The 7,250-nt window shown below is 38.8% G+C and overlaps 1 protein-coding gene and 1 long non-coding RNA gene across 2 annotated transcripts in view; one reads left to right on the top strand and one right to left on the bottom strand.

Annotated features, from left to right (window-relative positions):
* The window catches only part of LOC107564886 (uncharacterized), a 19,350-nt gene extending 12,960 nt beyond the window's left edge, over positions 1 to 6,390 (bottom strand). The window contains exons 1-2 of the long non-coding RNA XR_001606301.1: positions 6,381 to 6,390; positions 2,720 to 2,724 (exon numbers count right to left, since the gene is read on the bottom strand). This is a non-coding gene — a long non-coding RNA (uncharacterized lncRNA). The remainder of the gene's footprint in view (positions 1 to 2,719; positions 2,725 to 6,380) is intronic.
* The window catches only part of LOC107564890 (CUB and sushi domain-containing protein 1-like), a 170,197-nt gene that overhangs the window by 41,709 nt on the left and 121,238 nt on the right, over positions 1 to 7,250 (top strand). The gene's annotated exons all lie outside the window — the stretch shown is intronic.

Raw genomic sequence — 7,250 nt, 5'->3', positions numbered from 1 at the left:
AAGCGTCTCTCTATAGGGACATCTTCTCATAACCGCTTTCGCGCATCGCCTCGATGTTGGCATAACTCGAATGCTGGAATCGATGGATGCGTGAGGAAAAAACGGCCTCTTCCATTCCTTCTCAATCTTTATATGGAAAACAGGAAGAAAGGAAGGCTCACCTGAGCTGGAGGGTTATGGCCAGAAAAATAACGTTCATCGAGATACTTCGCGATGTCACTTTTGTCACCCGCTTCACGACAAGTAAAGCCTCGCCGTGGCGCGATCCATAATTTCCAAAAGCTCATCATATGCAGGGCAGGAGGATTGGGAAGGCTCAGCTCTCTAGGGTAGGGCCTTGATGGGCACCCCCTCTGCTGGGTTCAGAAACCGGGTGCTCGACTTGCAGTGTTTATTTCACTCGTCGATATACGTATGTCCAGACGGTAAGAAAAGCCGGGTTTCGGCTTCATACTTCCTGGATCATGCGGCCATAACACAGGCTTATGTGGGAGCCTTCGTGATCATCAAGCCCCCGGTGCGTCACTGCAAAAATTTCCTGGACGTCCGGGCTGGGGTTACGCTTTCATGCTACCCTGACTGGTCTACCGTATCTGGGTCGCCCTGAGGGGCTTCCCGATCACCAGGATATCCCTTCATCTTGAAAACCATGAACAAAACTCTATCCATCCATACTCCAAACCACTTATCCTCCTGTCAGGTATCCAGCGTCTATAACTCGTAACTCGTATGCTGGAATCGATGGATGCGTGAGGAAAAAACGGCCTCTTCCATTCCTTCTCAATCTTTATATGGAAAACAGGAAGAAAGGAAGGCTCACCTGAGCTGGAGGGTTATGGCCAGAAAAATAACGTTCATCGAGATACTTCGCGACGTCACTTTCTTCACCCGCTTCACGGCAAGTAAAGCCTCGCCGTGGCGCGATCCATAATTTCCAAAAGCTCATCATACGCAGGGCAGGAGAATTGGGAAGGCTCAGCCTCAGCTTGCTTGCCCTCCTCAGCTATTTCCTGCTTTTGCTGGGCTGATCCCAGCAGAGCAATGGCCCCTGAATCAGACAATGTTAATGAAATAACATCATCCTCCAGCGGCTCACTCTCGTGCACAACCGACGATCGCGAAAGGGAAACCCCTCTTCAAACTCATCGGCCAGATCCACCTGCGATCCCCACAAGCTCATTCCCTTCCGTGCCTCAGCAGCGGCGGTTCCTGAATCGTGGGAAGCAGATGGCTGCCCCTCTTTCCTCGAAAAGAGAGACAAAAGAGAGCGGAGCTTTTCCCTTGGAAAAAACGCTCGCAGTGCACGCCGATTGCCCCCTCGGAGGCATTGAGTGCATGCTCTTCACCCAAACAAATAACGCATAGATCGTGTGTGTCATCAGATGTTAAACAACGTCAACACGGATGCACACATCCTTAAACGCTTTGCTAGTGCTTGCCATTATGAGATGAATAGAGATCGCTCTTACCACAGAAATGCACGCTTCAAACAAAACAGTCAATGAAGACGAAGAAGAGAATGATGTGTGCTCCCGGCGCCTATTTATACTATAGTCGCACCGATAGTGACGTTATGGCTGTCGCCGGCCAACGAGTTGGTGTTTTTTCAATGTATGCTTCAGACACGGGTCACGACGAGGCGTTCCCCATAGCGACCCCTAGAGGACGCAGTTCGAAGTTCCCATGAAAGGGAACCACCATACACTGTAAACTCAATAATAATACTAATAATAATATAATTCAGTGTCTTAATTCCAGAGTAATTAAGAGGTGCAAAGAAACAATTCTTTAACTTTTAAACTTAAAATGGTATTTTCTGTTCTGTGTTTCTTTTTCAAAACTGAGCCGTGAGTTCTAAACATATATACACATAGGAAAGTTCGAAGTTCCCATGAAAGGGAACCACCATACACTGTAAACTCAATAATAATACTAATAATAATATAATTCAGTGTCTTAATTCCAGAGTAATTAAGAGGTGCAAAGAAACAATTCTTTAACTTTTAAACTTAAAATGGTATTTTCTGTTCTGTGTTTCTTTTTCAAAACTGTCACTGCTGCTGTATCAATACAGAAGCATCCGTATCGATACATGTATCAGCAATGAATGCATCACAGTATATTGCTGTATTGATATTTTGAGCACATCCCTATTTAAAGCCTTGCTCCATGTGCCCCTTTTATACTTTGAGCACCTGCCCCTCCAAAGGTCTCTGCATGGCCCTGAATATATATATACACACACACACACACACATATATATATATATATATATATATATATATATATATACAGGTGCATCTCAATAAATTATGATGTCGTGGAAAAGTTAATTTATTTCAGTAATTCAACATTGAATTTCAATAAATTCAATGCACACAGACTGAAGTAGTTTAAGTCTTTGGTTCTTTTAATTGTGATGATTTTGGCTCACATTTAACAAAAACCCACCAATTCACTATCAATCGGTTATATATGCTTTAGGTTGTCAACTGAGGCAAAACATTGAAGCAGCGTCAATTCTGTGAGCTGTTATTTAAAGTCATAAGTCTAACTAAATAGCACAGAGGATGTGATTAGGCTTCACATTAGGGATTTGGACTCAGCTAAGCAGTTATGCATCAGGCTGTAATGTGTCATTCAGTTCTCAGTTCAGATGGCACTCAAATTACCGTTATCCAGGACCGCATCACAATCATATTGACCTGCAATCATTGACAGGAGCTTGTCAAAATGATGCTATTCTTTGCTGTTCTATCAGATTTTACATTTTTTTTCAAGTTTCCATCTTGAAATTACATGCCAGTCAAAGCCCAAGTATATTGAGGAAATGGTAAAGACCTCGAGTGTTTTTTCAGAAGGAAAAAAACATGATTAATATGTCAAATCAAGTTTTTATCCAATCTAAACCTTTCCATACCTATAGACAGAAGGGGTATTGGACACAATCCATTAATACCGGATGTAATGCTCAACAAAACTAAGAATAAACAGGTTTCGAAAGCTGGCTTTATTGCATACCTGCGGATGTTTGGCTTTACCTCCCGGCAGATCATTTTCAAGATGTTTGACAAAAATCAATAAATGAAAATTAGATTTTATGGATTGCACAATACTGAATTGCTTAATGCAGTTATGTGTGACATTCAAAAGCATCACAGTAAGTGTAACTTCAGATATATTTAGTTTGGTCAGTGTGCTTTATGACATAGATTCAACACAGCATATAATATTGCACACACACACACACACACACACGCACGCACACGCTAGTGCATTCTTCTGTGAGCAGAAAGTAGGACAGCTCTATTGATACCCATTAAATCGTTTCAGAGGAGTCTTAAAAACAGCTCCATGGAAGCGAGATGTACAATGAAGCTATCATAGTCTCAAAATGATTTTAGCATAGTAGCCATGTACTTTGTAATGAAATTACTTTCATAAAGCATTATGAAACATCTTGCAAGCATATTCATTCATCACGCTACATTTATTTGAGCTAATGCACATTGCACTGTTTTGAAAATTTTGCTACAGGATGTATTCTTTAAAAAAAAAAAAATTAAATTAATAATTTCATTTAAATGTGCATTAATAATTAAATACACATTTTCTTACAAATTATATTATTGGAACTACAATTTAAGTGGAGGTTTTGCTGATAGATTTTGACATCATCAACAGAAAATGAAGTTCTCAAACCAATTTACAGTACCTTTGTAATCTGACACATTTCTGAGGTCAACAGCACATTGATGAAAAAAAAAACAGGATATATTGTGAAAAGTGGCTGTTACATCAGAATGGAGTTTGAAAAAATATATATTATACACAGTTTATATCATACAGTTTTTTTTTTAAGTATAGCCACATTTTAAAACCTCTAAACACATTTAGCACAACATCTGTCTGCTGTGGACTGTGTCATTAACACAATTCATGTTTTTTTTTTTTTCAGAATATGCAGTCAATTAACATTTCCTACATTTTCTTTACATACAGTATAAGCTTACTTAATACCATGTTTCCTGTCTTATTTAAGAATGATTGCAAACATATTGTCTATTGTATGCAGGTAGAACTGAAGCATGCCAAGCAATGCAGTTTTTGTATTGTATTTCGATTACATGTTGACTGCATAATGTCTAAATACATATAATTATTATATGCATTTGTTAAGGTGCGCAGGAAGTGTCTGACCTTTAAAGGGATACTCCACCCCAAAATGAAAATTTTGTCATTAATCACTTACCCCCCATTGCCTGCCAAGTAAATTACACTGTCAAGGTCCAGAAAAGTATGAAAGACATCGTCAGAATAGTGCATCTGCCATCAGTGGTCAACCGTAACACCACCGTAGCACCATTTTGGAGAATATGCGCTGAACGCAAACTGCGTACGCTCTTCTGTGTCAGACGCGCTGCACGGATGGGCTTTTTTCGTTCAAATCAAAGCGTAAATAAATGTAGAAAACCTATCCTTGTGTCGCGGCTGACACAGAAGAGCGTACGCCGTTTGCGTTCAGCGCATATTCTCCAAAATGGCACTACGGTGATGCAGAGAGACACAGAGGAGACGAATTGTTGAATAAAGTCGTTATTTTTGTTTTCTTTGCGTACAAAAAGTATTATCGTCGCTTCATAACGTTACGGTTGAACCACTGATGGCAGATGAACTATTTTGACGATGTCTTTCATACTTTTCTGGGCCTTGACAATTTAATTTACTTGGCAGGCAATGGGACAGTCACAAGCCTCCCGGTTTTCATCCAAAATATCTTAAATTGTGTTTAGAAGACGAACAAAGCTTTTACGGGTTTGGAACAACATGGGGGTAAGTGATTAATGACAACATTTTCATTTTGAGGTGGAGTAACCCTTAAAGTTAGTTAGTAAGTTAAGTTAGCTAGTGTTAATAATAGCCATTCTAATTTAAACAAAATGGTGAGCAACACAGTCAAAAGTGCTACATGAAGGGCAGTGTGAAACCAATGGGTAATACTGTCAGGAAGTAAAGACTTCAACACAGAGGGTAACTTCCATTCCCACTGCATATAGCACACACTTTCCCATGTGCAGTCTCCCAAAATTGATAAAAGGCATGGATTTCCATTTATTCAGAAGATTAAGGTGTCTTTCATAATTTCATAATTTCATTCTAAGCTATGAAACTAATTATGTAATTATAGGTGACACTGGTAATTTGGAAGTTATCCATGTTTTTTTTCACAAAACGTGCAGTCTTTTTCTCCCAGGAAAGTGATTTAAAATTGATGACTAAGCACTCAGTGGTATCTCAAATTTTTGGTCCAATAAAATGTCTCTCGAACAAAAAGCCTCTGACTATGGCAATGAGAAGTAAACTAAAGCTTATTGACAAATTTTAAGCCTGCTGGAAAAGGCCCTGCCCCAACTTCCTGTTTCAGCAGGATGCATGTTAACACAAGAAAGCAAACAGCCCTTTCATAGGATCTTAAACAGTCAGATTACTGTTTAGGCCAAGACCACACATCAGCAAATGTCCCTAGTACAAATGCAGGGATATTTTGTAACTCCCCTAAGCTAACATTGTAACTTCCCTTCAATTACACATTGAAGGAATGATGACTTACATAGTCACATGTCTACAAATTAGTTATGTTTGCTAAGATTTTAATTTCCTGAAATAAAAAATGTCCTGATTGGTATATTGGTACATTCTGTTACATGTTCAAAACTTTAATCAGGGTCTACTAACTGTATCTAATCAGAGTATTAGTAGACTGTTTGCTTAATATCTGTTAACTCTTTGTTGTCATGGTCTCCCAACAGACATTCTACTGACTATAAGTAACTTTGCAAGTACATGTCAACTTATTCTAACCCTAACCCTACCAGTCTACTAATACTCTACTAATACTCTAATGAGAGTTAGTAGATATTTAAAGGGTGATTTGAAAGATCGCATAATTATTCAGGCAATAAAGCATTCCTCAAGTGACTGTGTGATTGCTTGATAGAAGAGCTACGAGAGTTGCATGGGAAAGTAAGATATTACCTTGCTGTCATCTATGCTATGCCATCATGTCCCAAATTACAGTGTCTAGTCTCACTACTGACGTCACATACGCTGAAATCTTTCACTTTGACACCCTGGAGTATTTGGCACTTGGACAAGGTCACTTTTAAAATAACTGTCATAGGCTTTTTGAGTCTAAAAATATACAGAAATTGTTTGCGAACCACTAAGCTGCATCACCTTAGTTGTTAAGCATCTGGGCTGGTAACCAAAAAGTAGCACGTTCAAAAGGGATTGTTTTTGAGCCTAACCCTTGAGCAAGACAATAATGCTACATTCCAATCCAAATAAGATGAGGGTAATTCCTACGTGATGTTTCCCACTTACAGTCAGATGCCTAGCACGTTAAAGATGACATTTAAGGAAACGTGTCAACACTACTGTAGGCTTTGCAGGTGTTTCATTGGCACCAAAGAAGTGAAGGATAAATGATGCATGCAGAGCTAGCGTTGTGCTGGTGTGCAATTATCAACAGAATTGTCATGCTTGTCACGTGACACAGTAGCCACAATATAACTAATAGCACTGTATAACTGATATAGGCTTATGTTTTATTTTATTTTATTCAAAATATTTCCAAACGTGTTAACTATATCAGGAAATATCTCGATTCTCAAACATGTGTAAGTAAATAAGTTTTGCACCAGATTGTTATTTGATCTATAATGGGTGATGGGCAAAGTAGAGTAATTGTGTAATCTATTAACTGCACATAAAAACCCGACTTCTTAGGTATGGGTGTCATGCCATAAAATATTTTTAATACGACTGATTTTAAATTTAATGTGAATTTAATAACAATATTGTAAGTTACTAACATTTTCATTTTACAGAGAGTGAAGAATATTTACATGATCAAAGAACATTTTCAGTTCAGTCTAGCCAGAGTTCAGGCACTCAAAAACTCCCATTTAAATCACTGAAGCTGTTTACACTGTGAAATTAATATCCTACTTACATTCGTACGCACATCTGCTCTTTGTTGTTTATAATTCAGTCAACAAGCAAGTGAACAAAACACCGCGTTTCAGTGATGACTCATCTGAACACCTCTGATTGGTCATTGCATTCATTAGCTCAATAGAATCGTGTGTGATTGGTTATAATGCAGCGCTGTACAAATGCGTCAGATTTGAATTTAGCAGCTGATGCTGTGCCACACTGAACGATCTAATCACACCGGTGTGATTGTA

Source organism: Sinocyclocheilus grahami, unplaced genomic scaffold (genome assembly GCF_001515645.1).
Source record: "Sinocyclocheilus grahami isolate Dianchi unplaced genomic scaffold, SAMN03320097.WGS_v1.1 scaffold969.1, whole genome shotgun sequence".
In the NCBI taxonomy this organism is placed as follows: Eukaryota; Metazoa; Chordata; class Actinopteri; order Cypriniformes; family Cyprinidae; genus Sinocyclocheilus; species Sinocyclocheilus grahami.
This window is presented reverse-complemented; position numbering and strand designations above follow the sequence as displayed.